Below are 21,650 nucleotides of genomic sequence, written 5' to 3' on the forward strand. Positions count from 1 at the left end.
GGATGACTGTATCAACATATTCCAAGAGGTCATGGTAGCTGCCTACCTGTTTTGCTGAAGCAACAGGTAGCCATGAGTGATACCAAAACCCTTGTACTGTGCGACGTCAGTGCGCGTTAAAGAAGCCCAGGTGCTCAGAACTATCCGGAGCGCTTCACTACGGCGTCCCACATAGCCTCAGTCGCATTGGGACGTTCAATCTTATAAAGCCAAAATGAACCAATGGCTGCACATCTGGAACATGTGGGTCATGCAGAGAAATCTGCATGCCTGGGGTTACTGGAACAGCGCCTAGACCTAAAACATTGCTATATCAATCCCCTATCCACGCAGGCAAGATGGACGACGCGGAGACAAGCAGTGTTCTTATCTAGGGCACTGATACTGTTCATCTATGCATGCCAGCCGGTTCGCCGTCTGACCATATTATACACTGGGAATGACCTGACACTATCCCGGCAGGCTTATGGTGCGAATTAGTTCAAAGAATGCCAGAAGCGGAGAAAGTTTCTGGAAAACTCATTCATCCGCCATTTGATAAAGACATCACTGCCATTTCATCATGGACAACTGAATGCAAAAAAAAAAAAATTGGAGGGGACAATTAAGGTTCGCCCTAAGGATATGAACGCGATAGCGAATGGGCTAATGTAGCACAAAATCTAATTAACGGATTCGTTACATAACAGCGTTAGTGAGAAACATGACGTAGTTTATCATTGTCTTCCACTTGATTACGTGTTTTTTTCCGGTGGCCAGTTGCACCAAATCTAATTACATGTCGGCGTTACTGTCCGCTTCTTAGAAACCAGCGGTACCAAATGTAAACACGAGTCGGCGTTACTATCGGTATGTGCAAGCACAGGCGACGTTCAGGGGGGGCACGCTGACTCACCCATTCAGGTGCATCGGCGTGCCCTTGCTCTGTGTTTTCCTCCTCGGCCGCTCCCTCTATCCCGATACACTTGGCGCTGCGTGTGCAAGCACTTTCACGTTCATTCGCACCGCGGCAAAGATAACGGTCGCGCACCTTCCTTTCTTTACTTAACTATACAGGGAGTGCCGAGTTCGGACTGCCGAGTAGATAGCGTTTGCTATCCAGCGTTCGTGCGTGACAACGTGCGACAGGTTAAAGATCAATGGTTACCTAGGCTATATGTACTGCTGGTATGTGGCTGTTAGGCCGCTGGGTCACTGACCTTTAGTTCAGGTTCTCGAAATCACTGCACCTAATGCGACGGAACATTTTTATTCAAATTTATTCCATTGGATTTTATTCCAATTTCATTTCATTCTTATTCTTTTTCTAATAATCTCACGCCTTGGATGTCACACGAACGAGTTACGCACGCAAATGGATCGTGAAAATCGAGCAGAACTCGACGGAAATTATGCATCACATTGACATTACATCTTCCACTGTGGTTCGAGCATCCGCCTCGCAGGCGGGAGGTGCGGGGTTCGATCCCCAGTGCCGCCGGGTATACCCACCAGTGATACAATGGGTACAAGCTTTCCCCTGGTCTGGTGCTCGGCTTCTTTAAGGTGAAATTCTTGGGAAATGGGTATTTGACCCCGCCTTGAGAAGAAAAAAAACCTTGTGCCATGGCTATCTTTGGCCACATTGTCCTTGCGCAACAAAAATTCATGATCATCATCATCATTCCACAAGGTGTCGTTGCTCCGAGGAAAATTTAACAGCGCACGAAAAAAGGTGACCTCATTTCTATCGCGTTCCATCTGTATACGCATGGTTATAAACCTATATTTATAGTCTCATGTGGTTAATAATGTTCACGGTTATGAATACGAACCAAAAGGAAAGACTTTAAAAGTTCAACGCCAAACAGAGAGCGGCAAGCTTCAGCTCGCTTGCTCATATTGTGCAGAAGGAGCGTGTCGATCGTGGGATCATCCTGACTGCTAAGCCTAAACGCAAAAAAAAAAAGATTTTCGTTTCCTTATTTGCCCGCTCTGCAAACGTTTCTATCTTCAACGCCTTTGGGTATTTTAAATCCTCTCCAAAGGGCACGTCGAAGGTGTACTTCACTGCTCTCACTCCAAACGTTCCCGTGCTCCCCAACAACACTAGTCTGTTAGCCTCACAGCAGGCCGCAGCCAAGGGCAATCAAGCGAGAATTAATTACGTAACTACCTCAACACTGTCGGCTGACCACAGAAGCAGTCCTCATTGACACCGCCATGTTGGATCAGTTCACGCGCCACCAGTGTCGCGAAGATCGCCAATAAATCGCAGACGTAAACTCGTTGTAAGCAATTTAAACCGACAAGCCGCGCGAAAACATGACGCGACAGTCTTTATCAGAGATGCACTGCTGGGTCTCTTCTGCGGGTTCTAGCCGTGATAGATTGTATACGATCGAGAGCAGCTGTAAGGACGTCTTTTGTGCCACTCAAAATTTGCGAAACAGAGCCAGAACTTTCCCGACGTCATCAGCTATGAGCATAGCGTCGGCAAGGTGGATGATGCACTTCAGCTCTCTCTGTCTTCTCGCCCAAGCGCTTTTGAGTTCCAGCAAATTTTTTTGCATGCGGTGATCTGGGCCACCGTACGCAGACGGCGTTGTAGCAGACTGTTGTAGCAGACGGCCAGCTCTTCAATCTTAATGCCGTGGTAGACCTGTGGACCTAATCACGTCCCTAGGAAGCGAGCTTGCCTTTGAAGCCCTGTGCCCCGAATGCTTCACACCTTAAGCCATGTACCGCGCTCAGTTGCAGAAGAATGGACAGCTTGGCGAGTTAGAGTAAGTTCTCCGGCTCGCAGTGCAGCAGATTTCTGTTCTTTGCCTCTTTCTGCTGTACGGCAGCGAAGGACATATTTATTGGTTAGGAATTTGCATGTAGACCATTTCCCCGCTCTCGATTCAAATTCGGGACGTCTACATCGAGATTGACTCCGTGATCACCGTTTTGAAGCGAATGGCGCTGTAGCCTAGCCTCTTGGATCAGCACAGGAAGAAACCGCGTCGACGCACTGCAGTTCAATTGCGAAACTGCCCGGCGGTGTCGACACCTGTAGTTTCTTACTGGCCTTTTTTAGCTTATGAAAGCTCCTTGTCCATTGAACAGCGTCTATTAGCAAGAGTTGGGAACAAGCGTTTCTAATTCCCTTGCGTGCCACCACGCGACGCATCGCTTTCAACGTTCAAAAATACAGCGCTATAGGCCGCCATTCTTAGCGGCACAGGGTGGATAATGTCCCGAATCCCTGGCAATGTATCGTTAGAATACGGTAATCTATGGACAGAGGCTAACCTAAGTTTTTCTTTAGTGTCCCTTTAACCTCTTCTGGCAGAATCCTTGCAGGGGATAAAGGGAGGGAAGGTTCGGGCGCGACACACAACTGTTACAGTAGCGCTAACGATGGAATAAAGGTCAAGGGAAGGTCACTAGTAGAAAGGGCCTGCGTACAAGTTCTTAAACGGTATCTACAGCACCCACCAGTTTTTCAAACTCTGTATAGGTGGTATCAAAAAGCTTGTAGGAGAGAAGCCTGAGGAGGCGCGAAGATAACATTGTCGCCGCAATGAGAACGTTGTGATCCCTCTGCTTTATCTTACACACGTTAACAAAGCCTACAGTGCGGAGAAATCTCAAAGGCTTATCGACAAAATATTGAAGACTGCGCTGACAGCACCTCTGTATATGCGTTCTGTAGAGGTTTTATAAGCGTATACGTTCTGCGAGTATAATAAATTGAAGATGTTGATAGCGCCGACGGGTTTTGTCAGATTAAAATCGTAGGCGTCTTTAAAAAAAGCGATATCGGTATTCCCAAGTCCACCATTTCGTGGCACCCATGTCAATTATGAAACGCTCGTTGATATCGTGCGGCGGCGATGCCTCACTGATGAGCAATGTCCAGTTGCTTTCGCAACATTCGCTATCGCGACACATCCAAGAGGTCCCGATGATGTCACCCGCGCGCGTACATCGAATACAAGGAGCGCCGCAAACTTGCGCGCAATTATCCCCGGATTTGTGCAATAAAGGGAAGGGAATGGGGAAGAGGTATACATTGGAACGTCGTAGCGTTGAAAGCCCATCGGTATCTCAATAAGGACGTCCTGAAACCAGCGCCTGAGTGGAGAAAGAAACCGATAACTCTTATCAGTGGCACAGTCTCTCGCCCCATGTAGTTGTGCAGCAGCCGATGTCCATCGGAAGGACCCCGATCCTGGGGACCTCTCTCAACTCTCGCGCTCAACGCGGCACCGGCTTGCACCGGTCTCACAGAGATAGTAAGGAAGACTCGAGAGACAACTGAGCACGCGCTTTTTTTCTGCTACCCTCATCCTGGGCTCTGACTCAGCTCGAAAAGAGAGGAGGGGGCCAGCGTCCGCAATAAAAGGCGCGAGACCTGCCGGAACCGGGACAGTTCCCCGCGCACACCGCCGCATCGGTCTCTTACCCAGACCGGCAGCGAGATCCGTGGACAGGAGTGAATTCCTGGCTGCCAGCGCCTTCGCGAAGGCGGTCCTTCAGTCCGTTTCCTGGCCACGCACGTGAATGATTTATACGGTCCCCAAGCGACAGTGGGAAGCCTCCGGTCAAAGCTGGGCTCCTGGCGTTGCCTGCGCGCTGCTTCCTAGGCGCTGACACTGAACCGGGGCTGCTCGCCTGCTGCCCACACGGCGCTCAGGTCAACGGCTCTGGTTCACTGCAAAACACACCCGACTCTGCAAGGAGAGTCAAGCGCCTCTGAGACGACGTTGTTCCGAGGCAGGAAGGACCCCTGGGGACAACATCCGGTGAGTGTCCTCCGAGACTCCTGGTCCCCCGTTCAGAACATGCCACGTCTGGTGGTTTCGCTTCTTATTTTATGGGGCGCGCAATGGTGTAATGTGATGCCAAGTGCTCGTGCACATACGACTGGCAGAAGAGTGCGGAACAACACTGTTCAAACCTGGCGTACTTCTGCTTCCAGAAGCTGCGCTCTGGCTATGTGATACGAAGCACTCGGCAGACTCAAGAGTCCGTATTAATCTCGACCTTTTGGGTTTTATAGCGGGCGTCAAAATTGTGACTCCACTTGCTAAGAAATGCCAACACCAAGGCTAGGTTTTTGGTTCCACCTTCTCGTCAAGTTACATAATCACTTGAAGAACTACTGCGGAGCTTGGAGATTACAGGATTAAAAACGTCGGTCACTGCCGACAGTAGGTGTCGCCATGACACGCTTTGCAGTCTGTCCACACCTAACTCTGTCTCATCTATCGTCATTGTCTCATCCATATCCGTGACTCAATCGTTTAAATCCCTCAACTCGTGCTCTAAATGTCATGTGGTACATGTTGGGGATGTCGGACAGCCCCTTAAGACTACTCTACTGAAGCGAGCTAAGCCGCGGCTGGCTCCACCCTTACAAAAATGGTCTATAGACAGTCTATAGACTTCTTATAGACTATATTGCCTTCCTCTAGATATATATTCGTCTATAGACTGACTATAGACAAGTCTACTAAAAGTGTATGGCCATAAATCTATTGATTGTCTATAAATTGTCTATAGGATTTTGATTACCTACAGATTTGTCTCTAGGGTTTGTTTATAGACAATTTACAGACTTTATAGACAGAAGTTTATACACAGTCTATAGACTGTCTAAAGAAATTTTTGTAAGGGCAGTTGGTATTAATTTGTTCATACAGGGATGTAGAACGCTGTCTCTAAGCATTTCATTGTTATCATTAATGAAGAACTACGGGCGTCAGTTCAATCCACTCGCCTGAGTAGAAAAGAGCAAGATTACGTGCGCGCGACTTACATGTACATGCTCGGAATGTATTGCTTGAAGTACTGACGGCAATCCGCCATTGATTGGACCCTTAGATGCCGTCCAGAGCACTCGAGAAAGGAACAAGGCGCTGATAATTGCTCATGTCGTAATCCTCAATTGAGGCAGCGTAGTGCGACGCGGTGAAAGATAAGCGATCTTCATCTCTTTCTGACTGCCCGTGTAAAAGTGCTCTATAGACAGTCTGCAGACTTCTTATAGACTCTATTGCCTTCCTATAGATATTTCTGTTTGTCTATCCATAGTCTAAAGACTGTCTATAGACAAAATTCTGTTAAAAGTGTATGTCCATAAATCTATAGAATGTCTTTAGGCTGTCTATAGAATTTGTATTGCTTGTACACTTCTCTAGGGTTTGTCTATAGAGAGTCTACAGACTTTATAGACAGAAGTCTGTGGGCAGTCTATGGACTGTCTAAAGAAATTTTTATAAGGGTGGAACACAGACAAGTCATTGATGAAGCGCTCACTGGCCAGCCGAAAAAAAAAATGTTGGCTAAAAGCGTGTTCAAGTCCTCTACATCTCTACACAACCTCGACAGAACATCAGAGAACAGCGCTTTTGCAGGCAAGGCATCCTCTGAGCCGTCCCAGAAGCGTTACGAGTTGTGCAAGGGGCCGCAGATGTGTGTCAAGGTTCTAGCGCGAAATTCAAATCGAGACACTCGTGACAGTCGTAGTGCCGTAAACTAGGTACCAGGGGCGCACCTCTGGAACAAATTCTGCACACTTTGACACGACTGGTTTGTCTTAATTCTCTCGGCTAACATACTAGCAAGGCATCATTAAGCGGGTACAAAGACACAGGTTAATAGAATTCAGCAAGAAAAGACTGGCAGCCATACGATGTGATGCTGATGCAGCAAATCGGCGTTAGCAGGATTGATTTTATATTTCGCTTTTACAATGACCGCCCTTCCCATTGCGCCGGTTTATGGTTCTGCTGCTGCGTGGGCCTGCAGTAGGTGGACCTTCTGTAGGGTTGTGGGCGGTTGTGGTGGAGGCGCGCGAGCGCACACGCAAACGCACGCACATTTTCGTAGTATGAGGGCTATACTGCTAACGCAGTGAAATGTATGTAAACGGACCGGAGCACGCTATACATTTTCCAGAACATTTTACGCTAATTGTAACGTGAAAGTATGGTATGTGTATGCCAGTAGCGATCGCCAGCGCGGTTTGTTGAAGGCAATGTTTCTTATTTCTGTTGGGCAACACACGACTGCACTTAGAACAAAATAATGCTGTCCGTTTACTTATGTCCGCGACCGGAAACATGTAATTGATAATCGTTACTGACAGAGTGAATGAATACAGAATAGAAGTGACAAATACGGGGGGGGGGGGGGCGGCAATGAAACCTGGTGTTTTTCAAAATAAAGCGCCTCGATTAAACGGACTACGAGTGATAATAAGCCTGAGACCATTTACTGCTTGTAGAATTTCTTTCGGTGACAAGTTGGGCACCCGTATTTTTCTCGCCGACGGCAGTGCGTGCTCAGCTGATGGAAGCTCGAGGCGGCGCTGTCGTCGTCAGTCAGATATTCGTGTGACGTTGCAGTCACGTAAGCAGCTTCGGGGGTCGGGAGGGGGGGGGGGGGGGGCAACGCGACTACCCGTTATGGGGGTATGACAGCGTGACGACGTAATTCAACCTCAGTTCAGCGCCTGGTGCACTATATAGAGTGCGTATATGTACATCGTATTTATTGCGCGGCCTTCTCTCCCTTCATTAAGGTGACTTAATTATTTATGAGATACCATCGATTATGTCGGGACAAAGATAGGTGTGGTGTGATCACACAGTGAAATTTGACCCTAAACATTTGACCAACACTGTTCCCACTTCGAGTTATTGATCAATTCGCTCTCGCCCTACCACAATCTTGCCGTCCCGGCTAGCTCAGTTGATAGAGCGACTGCTCCGGTGAAGCGGTGGTCCCGGGTTCGAACCCCGGACCAGGACGAATTTTTCTTTAACTCCGAGGTTTCTGAGAAAGCTGTACAGCTTTCCTTTGTAGCCTTATGGCTGCACTTGGGTGGATGTCAATAAGTAATCACTGCCTTATTACAAATATAAAAAAACGTAAGCATACTAAACTCAGTCAAAAAAACCCTGAACAGGGATACAAAATTAGTTCCTATCGTTTTCGATTGGGTTCTGGCGGCAAAAATGCACACGTTGACTAAAAACGAGAACAGCTCCAGAGTGACGAGGACCTGTGCCCGACCTTCCAAAGTCCGGCTGCCTCACCGGGTCTGCCCTGTCTGCAGCCCTTATCGAACGCACTCGAACGTGGTGCGTTCCCGGAGCCTACGTACTCATGGCTGTCACTCGGCCCTGATTGAGAGACAAGGCGACGAGAGGCCGAGGTCCGCCAGCCAGGTGACAAAAGCCTTAACGTGGTCGAGAAAGGTAGGGAGGGAAGCCCTTTGTTCGGTACAGCTGCCCCTCTTTGAATTGCAGACGTCGACACATACTTGGCGTTGCTTGCTGTTTTGGCATTCATGCTAAGAGCAACGAGTCAATGACACGAGCGCACGTGGAGATGGAGGCATGCTTTTCTAGAGCGCTCTCGAGCAGAGCGCTGCGAAGCAGACGAAATGAATTCTCGACGCACTTGCTCAGGTGTGGGCAAGGTGCTTGTGCCTGCTCGATTCGTATAGCTATTTGGCTGCGCTATTATCTCTGAAACTCTGTACCTGTTTTAAAATATTGCAGAGCACCGCTCGAGGGATTTACAAAAGTGTACTTACCCCTGTACAGTGCGCATGCGTTTCGTAGCGATAGCTACATTACAGTAGCATTTTGAGCCTTCAGCGTGGCGGTGGCACGTGTCGGTGGCGGAGCAGCTGCTGCTGCCGGCGGCGCGGTGCGCCGGGAAACCGAGCTGCAACAGCTTTGCGCATGCGCCGGGTCAAGTGGGACGAGGATGAAGGAACGCCCAGCGAAACGGAGCGGCGGAAGACTGACTTTGCAATTCGACTGAGCAAGTTTCACTCGCCCAGGTGTAGCTATCGCGTCACTCCAGGTTTAAGCAGAGCTAAACCACCACCAATTTCTTTCAGTCGACGTGCATACGTCTGCATTAGAACTGGCTTGAACGGTGAAAACCCGGGACTGATCGTTTATCGAATGATTTCCTGATCATTCATTTGACTGACTGACTTATTGACGGACTTAGACTTATTGATTGATTTATTGACTTGTTGACTGACTGACTGACTGACTGACTGACTGACTGACTGACTGACTGACTGGCTGGCTGACTGACTGACTGACTGACTGACTGACTGACTGACTGACTGACTGACTGACTGACTGACTGACTGACTGACTGACTGACTGACTGACTGACTGACTGACTGACTGACTGACTGATTAAACCTAAATCGATAGATGAACTAGCTGACTGACGGTGGGTGTACTGGCATAAAGGCAGAAAACGCCCAATACCCCATACCCATGGCTACTACCACTCCTATTGCCATCGCCATCTCGCACCAACCGAGCTTTAGCGCAAATTCGCACTGCCCCGATGACGAACATCCGGTGAATTTCTGATGCGAAAGCACTCATGCGCTAACCAACCCCGACCATGAATCTTGTCAACTGATCTCGCGTACTTGAGCCGCTGCCTAGCAACAGCGACGCCACGTTAAGCTTTCTGTGCGTTAAAAAATAAATAAATAAATATTGCCGCGACTGGTTTTCGAAGTTTAGAAGCAGCAGGGGACTAATGAAATCGTCAAGTGGCCCGGAAACTTTTGGCGGCGACTGCTTAGTCGTCAAACAAAACATGTGCGTGACAGTACAGCACTGGTCGTAAGGCAATTAAGGTATTCACGGCGTACCGATCCTCGGCTACTGACCTATGGCAGTAATGAACACTGTGCAAGCCTCTCTTCTCCTTTCGCCGCCTATTTCTCTCTCTCCCCCTCCCCCGTTTCCACCCTACTGTCACGCGCGTCATTCGCGCATTGCATGTTTACGCAAAGCGGGCGAGCGTAATATCCTTCCGCTATCAGCCACTGCTTATCGTGCGTATCATCTCTAACGTGGCTAGCGTGCCGTCGTATCGATACGGATGCGAAGCTCTTTACATCGTCCGCATTTGCATTTTACTCGGCGGTCTATACGAGCTAAGTGAGCGCGCTGCGCTGCTCGATGCCCCGACTAGCGGATACTGCATTACGAAAAAAAATAGCACTTTTATACCTTCATTACATACATAGACGTCCCAAGGCTAAAGAATGTAAAACAATGAGAAGTTAAAACGAAAGGAAGGAATAAGAATTTCAGAGCAAGATTTGCGAGAGGGTTTGGAGAGTTCATGGCGTTGCTGTTCGTGCAGTCCGAATAGAGTCTCTTTAAAAAAAAGGAAAAACCACGATAAGCAGGGTGTAAATGCTGCTGAACTTCAATCTCAGCGATTGACCGCCGAAGCCTTTGCAATCCGTAGAACTGTCTTGTTCTTCGTCAACGTTTACTTAATCTTATCGCCGCCGCGGTGGCTCAGTGGTTATGGCGCTCGGCTGCTTGCCCGAAAGACGCGGGTTCGATCCCGGAATTGGCGGTTGAATTTCGATAGAGGCGAAATTCTAAAGCCCCGTGTACTGTGCGATGTCAGTGCACGTTAAAGAACTCCAGTTGGTCGAAATTTCCGGAGCCCTTCACTACGGCGTTCCCCAAAGCTTGAGTCGCTTTGGGACGTTAAACCCCCATAAACCAAACCACTTAAACTTATTATCTTGATATTTTCCCCATGATCTTCTTGATAACACGGTAACCTGCACTCCTACCTACGGGACCATATATACGTGGTGTACATACGCTGTACGGAGCCATATTGGCGCGAGACTTTGTCATTCTTGTTTGTGCATGCTCTAAGATGTCTGCATGCGGCCTTATCACTTTTCTTTTGATGCTATAGAGACGATCGCATTTATTTGACCATTTTGTGGGCACGTGCCACTATTACTGCAGTGTTAGTCATTGTCATAGGCACCATACGCGTCTTATTCGGTAGTTCTTTGTCATCTTTATGCATTAAGCGAGCAGTCAAGTTCTGCTATTAGTCTAGCCTTGCACGATCATCCAGCGCGCTTGTGCTATATATATCGCCACCGCCGTTCAAATATTTGTGCGCGCAAGTCAGCCTGATGAATAATTAGTTTGACGCGTCATTCTGCTCGTCTGTTGTTCACGGCGTTGTAACTATCACGTTACAATATATAGTGCGCGCTTTCAGATGCTTGTGCGGCCTTCACAGTTATCGAAGTGAGCTTAGGCCAGGATTGTTATACAAGCAAGTTCTCAAGTGCGGACGCAAAATTGGACGCATGAAAATGTGGCGGGCAATAATAATAATAATATTAATAATAATAATAATAACTGGTTTTGGGGGAAAGGAAATGGCGCAGTATCTGTCTCATATATCGTTGGACACCTGAACCGCGCCGTAAGGGAAGGGTAAAGGAGGGAGTGAAAGAAGGAAGGAAGAGAGAGGTGCCGTAGTGGAGGGCTCCGGAATAATTTCTACCACCTGGGGATCTTTAACGTGCACTGACATCGCACAGCACACGGACGCCTTAGCGTTTTCCCTCCATAAAAACGCAGCCGCCGCGGTCGGGTTCGAACCCGGAAACTCCGGATCAGTAGTCGAGAGCCCTAACCACTGAGCCACCGCGGCGGGTCAAACGCGGGCAAATCCTTAAATGCATTCTTGAATTTGTTAAACAACCTGAGAGACTTAGCCGCACTGTACCGATACTTTACAACGCAAAACGAACAAAAGACTGCTCGGGAGCCTCAGTGTACACTGGATGGATTGACGAGCGGCTTCGTAGATGTGGTAACTGAAAGAACAGCTCTTGACGACAGCTATCTTAACACGTATCGATTAGCCAGAAGCGCTCGAATTTAGGTGGCTGTGACGAAACGCCAAATTGCATATTGACAATAAAATCTTAATTATTACCACAACCATAGGCATCAACGTTATTATCATCAAGTGACCTGAGCTACCGGCATGAAGACCGCTAGCGGTCTCGGCCTGTTACATACCTGTCCGGCACCAGACGCGGTCACCCTCTCCCAGCATTTTTTTCTACGTTCACTCCACCCCAGCGATAAAAATATTTCGTATTCAAGGCGCGTAAAAAAATCTCTAAATACGATTACGATTCTCCCTAATGCGAAACTTTAGCGATGCTCTGTCCCCGCTGCGGTGGCTCAGGGGTTGGGGCGCTCGGCTAATGATCCGGAGTTCCCGGGTTAGAACCCGACCACGGCGGCTGCGTTTTTATGGACGCGAAACGCTAAGGCGCCCGTGTGCTGTGCGATGTCAATGCACGTTAAAGATCCCCAGGTGGTCGAAATTATTCCGGAGCCCTCCACTACGGCACCTCTTTCTTCGTTTCTTCTTTCACTTCCTCCTTTACACTTCCCTTACGGCGCGGTTCAGGTGTCCAACGATATATGAGACAGATACTGCGCCTATTCCTTTCCCCCCAAACCAATTATTATTATTATTATTATTATTATTATTATTATTATTATTATTATTATTATTATTATTATTATTATTATTATTATTATTATTATTATTATTATTTCCTGCCGGCAGTTGAAGACGAAATATGACTCCTACTCGTCCTTCTACCTCACAGTCAGCGCGGAATTTTACGACCAGCTTGTTGACCCTTCGATGTGGCCTACGGGCTGCATCTTCAAGGCTTTTCGTGGAAAGCTCCTGGATGGTATGTTGCATCCTTCCGAGCTGACGGTTGATCGCAGTCGACCCTAACTTGGATATATATTACCAAAATGCCCGAGGTCTTCGGACTAAGGGACCTGTATTTTTTTCCAATGTTTTAGCCTCTTGTTATTCGGCTGTTGTAATTACTGAGACCTGGCTGTCTAGCGAAGTTAACTCAGGTGACTTCTTTCCTAATAACTATTCTGTTTTTCGAAGTGACCGCCCTGAATCAGCTTCTAAACAAAAGGGAGGGGGAGTGCTCATTGCTATTGACAGTTCCGTGCAGTGCGTTCGGCGTTCCGACCTGGAAACCATCGAAGAATCTGTCTGGTTAGAACTCACTTTAACTCGACATCAAAAACTCTTATTGGCAGCTTTCTATATTTCCCCTAATCTGCCTCCTCCTGCCTACGATGATGTACTACATTCTATTGAATATGTTATCACTTCTCATTGCAAGCACAAACTGCTCATTTTAGGGGATTTTAATACTCCAGGTATTAACTGGAATACCTTTACATATTCACACAACAATCATTATGTAGTTAGTAAGTGCAACCGGCTTTTAGATTTCATAGCTTTTAACACCTTGCAGCAACACAATTTAATTGAAAACTGTTGTGGTAATGTTCTTGACATTTGTTTATCTAATTTTGAAAATGTTCGAGTCTCGTCATCTGACATCTCACTTACTCGCTGTGACAAATTTCATCCTCCAATTCTAATAACGGCTTCGGTTTCTGTCCCACCTTCTGCTAATTCAAATCGTGCGGGGAATTCCCCCCGTTTCGCTTATGCACTTGGCGACTATGTTGGTCTCTTCGGTTTTTTCTCTTCTGTCGACTGGTCCGTCTTAAACGAAATCAGCGATGTTGACGAACAAGTCAGTCGCTTCACTGTAATAGTCCTCAATGGTATGCGCCAGTACATACCTGTGCACACTCCTACTCGCAGCAAGTTTCCGTTCTGGTTTTCCAAGGAACTTAGAACAGCGCTGAAACTTAAGGAGCGGGCCCACCATAAAGCGAAACGCCCTGGGCTGGATACATGGGCAGATGAATTTCGCCGCTTGCGTTCCCTTTGCAAACGCCTGTACAAGCGTGATCATGAGTCCTATCTTGAATATTTAGAGAATAGTGCCTCTAATCGTCCTACTGAATTCTGGAGATACGTTCGCAAACGCTCGAATAAATCTGATAGTCATATTCACTTAGTTGACTCTCATGGGAATGAAATTCGGAACGTCGCTGACGGCTTTGCTCAACACTTTTCCTCCGTGTACAAATCTCCACGTTGCGATTCCGTATGCCTTCCAGCTGGCGCACCTAATTCCGTTCTTCTTGACGAGAAGTTAGTAAGTGAGAGTCTTAAGTGTTTGAAACCATCTTTGTCCCCTGGACCTGATGGCATTCCAGCCGCCATAATAAAAGCCTTCAATAGTACCTTCGTCCCTGTTTTAACCACGATATTTAATAACTGTTTGAAAAATTCTGCCTTTCCCCGCGTGTGGAAAACGGCGCGTGTTTTCCCTGTCTTCAAATCAGGAAACAAATCTGATGTTTCGAACTACCGCCCCATTTCTCTTCTTTGTGCAACCTCTAAGCTTTTTGAATTAGCTTTGCACAAAGTACTTTCCTTCCACCTCAAACATGTAATCATACATAATCAGCATGGTTTTATAAAAGGTCGTTCTACTACAACTAACCTTGTGACTTTTATGACGTATACATCAGCTGAAGTCCTTCAGAGGAGTCAGGTAGGCGCTGTGTACTGTGATTTGAGCAAAGCTTTCGACGTTGTTACTCACTCATTACTTCTTCAAAAGCTTCTGCTGCTTGAGATCGACGTTTCAATTGTAGCCCTCTTACGCAACTATCTTCTTGATCGGTCCTGCTTTGTCAGTGTAAATGGACAGACCTCATTTGTTTACACTCCAACCAGCGGAGTTCCTCAGGGCTCGGTATTAGGCCCGCTTCTGTTCCCTGTTTTTATCAATGACGTTTCCTCCGTGGTCAAAAACTCCTCGTTTCTCCTTTATGCGGACGATATAAAAATGTTCAAGGCAATACATACTCTTCATGATTGCTTGTCATTGCAATCGGACATATCCGCCTTCTCTGATTGGTGCTTGAAGAATGGGCTCACTCTCAATTCATCTAAAACCAAGGTTGTCTCATTTACGCGTAAAACGCAGTCTTCTCTACTCTTACTCTGTGAATGGTAGGCCGCTGCCCAGGGTTGATGAAATTAATGACCTCGGCGTACTTTTCGACCGTAGCCTCAGCTTCTCCTCTCATACAAAACGCATTGCTCTACGGGCTATGCGTACACTCGGCTTCATCTGCAGGCTTTCGAGAGAGTTTCGATCCCAACTCCCTTTCATAAAGCTCTACCTCTCCATATGCTTGCCGCTTTTGGAATATGCGTCTGTTGTTTGGAACGGCACTTGCCAGTCGAACTGTGAAAAAATCGACAGAGTTCAGCTAAAGTTCTTACGCATATTTCAACATCGGTTTTCTTGCAAAACTTCCAGCTCTCGTCCCAGACGGAGTAACTCACTGCAGCTTCCTTCTCTTAGCTGCCGTCGCGTGAGGGCAGATATAATTTTCTTGTATAAACTTTTTCATGGTCACATTCTATGCCCTCAGCTCCTAGCGCGTATCCTTTTGCGTGTACCGCGAAAGAGCATAAGGGAATTCAGACCATTCCAAGTTTCTGCGCTCCTGCACTCCCTCTACCCTCTGGACAGAATGCAAAAGTTGTTTAATTCTCTTTGTCCTCACCTTGATATATTCGAAAATTCTCTCCCTTCCTTTATATTGAATGTCCGTGACGTTCCACTTTGAGCACTCTTTTTCTCATACATAACTTCCCCTTTCATGCATTTTGTCTTTACTACACTTGTGCGTTTGCACCGGTATTATATTGCTTTTTCTCTCCTTAATTGTACATCACGTATACTTGTTTTCATTAATATTATTTCTTTAATACTGTGTACTCACGCCTGATTGTCTGTAACGCGTTCACTAATTACATTTCTTACTGTGTATGATTGTATTTCTAGCTTGTATTTCATAGATCTCTTATTCGTTCATATTAGTATTGGCTTTATTCTTGTTTGTATTTTGATATATGCTGTACTTAGCTGTTATCGGTCGTTCTTGTGTTCATTCTCTTTGTTTATTGTTTTATTAGATATTTATATGTCTGTTGCCTGTTCTAGCTGTTTTCATTTACCGCTGTTCTTGCTGTTTCCTTGTTTTCGCTTTTTTGCTTCATGCTTGCTGTCACGCCTAGTTTTTGTCTTTTTTTTCTATCGCCTTTACAGCTGCATTACCTCCCCTGAGTGTCTTCCTTTGTAGTGAAATAAATGTACATTTTGTGCGTGTGAATGGTGTACCAGCACCAAGACCTTTGGGTTGTTCCTGGGCACCGAAAAAATAAATATTGATTGATTGATTGATTGATTATTATTATTATTATTATTATTATTATTATTATTATTATTATTATTATTATTATTATTATTATTATTATTATTATTATTATTATTATTATTATTATTATTATTATTATTATGCTCTGTCGGTGTCTCAGGCTCTGTAGGCTTATTGAGCTTTCCTGGGTTGTCGGCACGTCTGGCGACGATATTATTTCGATAGTAGTAATGAAGACTACGGTGTTCAGTGCACAGCGATATAGTGTGTTGCTGTTTAACACCAGGGGTGATAGGCTGCGGAGATAGCATAATGCTCTCGTGCAGTGGCCAACGAAGCTGATCTGCTCCAGGCGCCGCGGATTCGAATCCCTGTCTCAGCAATGTTTATTTTTGTTAAGTTGTTTATTTGTTTGCTTTTTTTGCCCGGTTAAACCGACGGCTCAACCCAGGACGGGCTCTCATTACGTAAGGAAAAAACGTGGACGCCACGCATTCGACAGGATAAGAACAGGATAAGCCAGGATAAGAATAGGATAAGCCGTGGACTTTCTTGCTGTCCTATCCATCTTCTGTTTGTGCCCATTCATTTCTTGCACAAGCGAACCAGGCCGGAAATGTGACTTTCACCGCAAGTGACTGTGAGGGAGAGTCGCCACCCAAAAGTGAAGAGCCATCCCAATGTCGTGCGTGTCGCTAAACGAGGACGAGCCTCGCACACCCTTCGCCGCCGCCGTTGCGACAACGGCGGCCGTAACGGCGCGTCGTAAAGCAAGATTTAACACCGGTGCGAGGTCATTTTGTTTGGCGCGCTTTCTCTCGCACACGCGCGGAGCACATGCATCCTTCGTGACCATTACTGCCCCCTTTTTAAATGTTCAAGATGCGTCATCATCCTTGCTTCATATCAGAGTCCGAGACCCGCCGCGGTGGCTCAGTGGTTAGGGCGCTCGACTACTGATCCGAAGCTCCCGGGTTCGAACCCGACCGCGGCTGCTGCGTTTTTATGGAGGAAAAACGCTAAGGCGCCCGTGTGCTGTGCGATGTCAGTGCACGTTAAAGATCCCCGGGTGGTCGATATTATTCCGGAGCCCTCCACTACGGCACCTATTCCTTTCTTCTTTCACTCCCTCCTTTATTCCTTCCCTTACTGCGCGGTTCAGGTGTCCAACGATATATGAGACAGATACTACGCCATTTCCTTTCCCCAAAAACCAATTATTATTATTATTATTATTATTATTATTATTATTATTATTATTATTATTATTATTATTATTATTATTATTATTATTATTATTATTATTATTATTATTATTATTATTATTATTATTATTATCAGAGTCCGAACATCCATCCAACATGTCGACCAGGGGATACGCTATAGTCGGATACAACTCAAGGGCGCAGCGGCTTTTCCCCGTCAAAGAACCCCCTTCCAGACAATGGCGTCGGCCTATTCTCAAGACCGTGCTGGCCTGACAACGCAGGGAGCGGCACCACAATAGAGTGGGGGTCTATCCCCGAACATAGAGAGAAGGGATTTTCCCGTTTCATCCACCATCCCCTGCTTTGTCGCACTAGCAGGATCATGAGACTCGGCCGACGCTATTGGCTGGAAGGGGTCTTTCGACGGGGAAAAGCCGCTCGCAAACTGCTAGGTATACATCAAGACAACCAGTGGGAGCTGCGACACATGGCATTTGCAGGACTTTGTCCTCCGTTATCTTGATTGGACATGTACCCCGTGATGTTGTCCTTGTCACACCTCATCGGTTTCTCAATGAAAAAGAAGTTTTCTTTTAACTCCTCCCTTTTTAATGAAAAAAAAATTAATTGGAACTAAAATTGTTGGCCTGCCCCTCTATTCCAGGAGTCCATTAGATCTTGCCTTCACCCTTACGGTCAGCTCCTGCTGAACTCTCGGGTCTGAGTTCGATAAAATTTCCTCCCACCGCTCAATCGTCGGTTCTTCTATCCTATCTATTTCCGCGTTGTCTTGACAGGCCCATGCCATGTGGTATAGGTCCGCCAGTATGCCACTATGGGCGCACTGGGCATCACGGTCTTCTGGGTACATTGCGTGAAATATTCCTGGGCGTGCACTGACCTATCCTTCGGGGGTACGACCGCGGCGGCTGCGTTTTTATGGAGGCAAATTTAAACGCCAAGGCGCCCGTGTGCTGTGCGATGTCAGTGCACGTTAAATATCCCCAGGTGGTCGAAATTATTCCGGAGCCCGCCACTACGGCACCACTCGTCCTTTCTTCATTCACTCCCTCCTGTATCCCTTCCCTTACGGCGCGGTTCAGGTGTCCGCCGATATGAGACAGATACTGCGCCATTTGCTTTCCCCCAAAACTAATTATTGTAATTCCTGGACGTCAATACGTGTGTTGCACTCTTCTCGGTGTTATTTCTTGTTCATTGTCCAGCTATCCTCTCTTTTGTCTTTTATTAGGACGAAAGATGCGCTCATGATGATGATGACGATGATCCGGCTTAACCCTCTGTAGCGGGCAAAAAACAAGGCAGCGGCATCTAACGGGTAGCGGTTGAACTCGGTTATAGCTCCCATTTGAGTAAGCGCGGCCTAAATGTAGGGGGTGTGCTGCCGCTATAGCGACACGGCTTTCTTCCTTTTAATAAATCGATGGTTCGTTGGCGGATCGGCTTATGGGTGACGAAGGTGTTCCGCGCGACTCGAACCTTGCTGACGCCACTTTTAAGCACCACCTACTACTAAAAGCGGCGAACGGTCGGGTTGAACCACACATTAGAAGGTCACAATGCCGGTATTGTGACAGCCGGAAAAAAAAAGCTGTCAGCGCGTGACCTCTTCACAAGCGCGAATCCACCACGCCACACACGACGTTAGGAAACCAGTAGAAACAGCTGTACTTTTTTTTAAAACTTCGTGTGCTTTAAAAAAATTTCTCGTTTTCATGCCCCCCCACTTTCTTTTTTATTTTTCTTATTTAAGGTTGTGCAAAGGGCCCGAATACCGACAACTCCACTAAATCTCCCCCCCCCCTTGCCCATTTTGAACGACACTGAATAAAAAGGCGGGCAGCAAACTAGGCAGCACCAGTCTCCGGCTTGAGTATAAGTTGCTAACATATCACCCGCGCGCATCGCACCCGTGGCAACGAACTATGCTAAATTGGCAAACGCTCTAAACACTCTGCGCAATCTAACGTAATTAGATAGTTAGGGTAGTGACAGCAAATCTGCAAGAAGTGGAACCTACCGGCAGTCTTGAGTAAGTACGAATGCGACGAGAGTTATAAGAAATTCAAAGATAAACGAGACGTCGTTCTTTTTTATCGCACGGAATTTGATACGATAAAGAGAGAAACACGCACTATTCATAACGTAACTGAGAATTGGCGTTACTCTTCCTTGATTGTTTTTTTATGCATTTGAACCTCTGAACGTACCTTTACATTAAAAAAAAGAATAGCTGATCAAGGTGCGGTGTTAGCTTGGTTAATCGTGATCCAGAAGCCAAACAGATCAATAGAAGATATGAATCTTTAAGTTAAGATCGAAGATCGTTTTACCCAAATGGCATATTCAGAAACATATCCAGCAATCCCGGGCAAATTTTTTTTAATATTGGAATATTCTAAGCTACTGCAATGGGGATATTGAAGATAATCGTCCTTTCTTTCGATGCGTAGCAAAATCTTTCTTTTAAATTTTCCCATCTTTGGCATCGAGTAGCTAAAACTACCTTAAAAAAAATGAGGAAAGTTTTTTTGTGACAGCAAGAACGTCAATAGCAATAAAATTCAAGCCTGTTCACGGGAAATCTGTGGAAATATCGACTGTTACTGTAAAATCTTCCAATATATGAAAAAATGGTGTTCATAAACTTTTTCCCATGGAAAAATTCTTTTGTACAGAATTGCTGGGTATGAACAGCACCAGAACGTTGGTGAATTAAGAGGGTTTTTAACCGAAAGGGGCCTGTTAAGCGCGCTAAATTGAAAACAACCATTGGCTGCCTTTTTACATGTTTTTCCTTAGCTTTTCTGTAAAGAAGGACTGGATGATGATGTCGTAACTTGGGGAGAACTACATCACGGCGCACGAAGACATTTTTTGTTTGTTTTTATCTTTACTTGCGGGTGGCCCAGGGCTCGAAACTTTACTTTATTGCGCATGCGCGCGCTTTGCCACTCATCGTGTTTAACTCCTCATGTCTTTAATATCCGTATCGGGCCCGCCTTACATCAGCGATTTTTATAATTGCACAACAGAGCACGCTGTTCTAGCGCTGTAGACCGGTGTATCTGCGCGTCGGTAACCTAAAAAACAACAAACAAAACATGCCTTGTCAATGCCACAGCGGGGCTATGAGAAAGAAAAAAAACGAGATTATGAGGCGTTTAAAAGCACAAGCTCTTTATCTGTGAGCGCTACAGAAGGGGCGCTAACGCAGTGGGTGCGGTTTGTTTACATTTTAGCAGCTACAATTATTTCGCACACCGGCCTTTCTCTGTTCTGCATGGTCGCCGTGTCCTTTTCGTTGTCTGTGTTTTCTCCGTGCTGTTTCTTCGACCATTACTGTCACTGCAATTTGTTCGCGCTAATAACGGGCTGTTGTCTGCGTCCCTTACAAAAATTTCTTTGGTCAGTCTATAGACTGTCCATAGACGTCTGTCTATGAAGTCTATAGACAAACCATAGAGAAGTCTATAGGTAATACAAATTCCACAGACAATCAATAGACAATATATAGATCTATGACCGTACACTTTTAGTAGACTGTCTACAGATAGTCTATAGACTGTGAATAGACAAAAATATATAGGAAGGCATCATTCTATAAGGAGTGTATAAATAGTCTCTAAAGAGTCTATAAAGAGTCTATAAAGAGTCTATAAAGAGTCTATAAAGAGTTTATAAAGTGTTTAAAATGAGTCTATAAAGGCTTTATAAAGGGTCTATAAAGGGTTTATAAGGACTCTACAAAGAGTCTATAAAGAGTTTATAAAGAGATTATAAAGAGTCTATAAGGTGTCTATAAGGAGTCTAAGGAGTTTATAAAGCGTCTATAAAGGGTTCATAAGGAGTCTATAGGCTGTTTATAGACCATTTTAATAAGAGTATCTCGTTCCCTGTAAAAGCTGTTTGCTGGGTGTTTGCAAGGGGTCATTTCTGTCGCTGCTTGAGTCAATAAAAACTTTCTTTAGAGGCTTTACTATGCTCGGAGCTTCATCGTCCACCTTGTCATGTGACAGCACGGAGGCTTTAGGCCAAGGAGGCGCTGTGCTGAGCTCAGCGCGAGGCCCCAGAAACTTCCACAGGATGCGCGTACGAAGCGTCGTAGATATCGTCCAATCGCGGTGGGTCGCGCGAACGCCCATAAACTCGGTGAGCAACACCTCGGCACGCGACTCATGCCTTGCATACTTCCCCCAAACCTCCGCACAGTTTTACTGCTATCCAAGGTTCACCTTGTTTCCGCTGCGGCGTAAAATCTTTTTAGCCGCAGGCAAACACGCCGGAGCTGAGCAAATAAAATCCTGCGGCAAGCGCGTGTGCCAAAACCTCTCGAATTAATAATAATAATAATAATAATAATAATAATAATAATAATAATTGATTTTTCGTGAAAGGAAATAGC

At 46.1% G+C, this 21,650-nt stretch overlaps 1 protein-coding gene across 1 annotated transcript in view; it reads left to right on the forward strand.

The window, feature by feature from the left end:
* Positions 1-4,394: 4,394 nt before the first annotated feature.
* The window catches only part of LOC144101079 (ornithine decarboxylase-like), a 40,755-nt gene continuing 23,499 nt past the window's right edge, over positions 4,395-21,650 (forward strand). The window contains exon 1 of the mRNA XM_077634084.1: positions 4,395-4,772. The gene's annotated coding sequence lies outside the window, so the exon portion shown is untranslated. The remainder of the gene's footprint in view (positions 4,773-21,650) is intronic.

The sequence above is a fragment of the Amblyomma americanum genome, chromosome 8 (assembly GCF_052857255.1).
Source record: "Amblyomma americanum isolate KBUSLIRL-KWMA chromosome 8, ASM5285725v1, whole genome shotgun sequence".
NCBI classification, from domain to species: domain Eukaryota; kingdom Metazoa; phylum Arthropoda; class Arachnida; order Ixodida; family Ixodidae; genus Amblyomma; species Amblyomma americanum.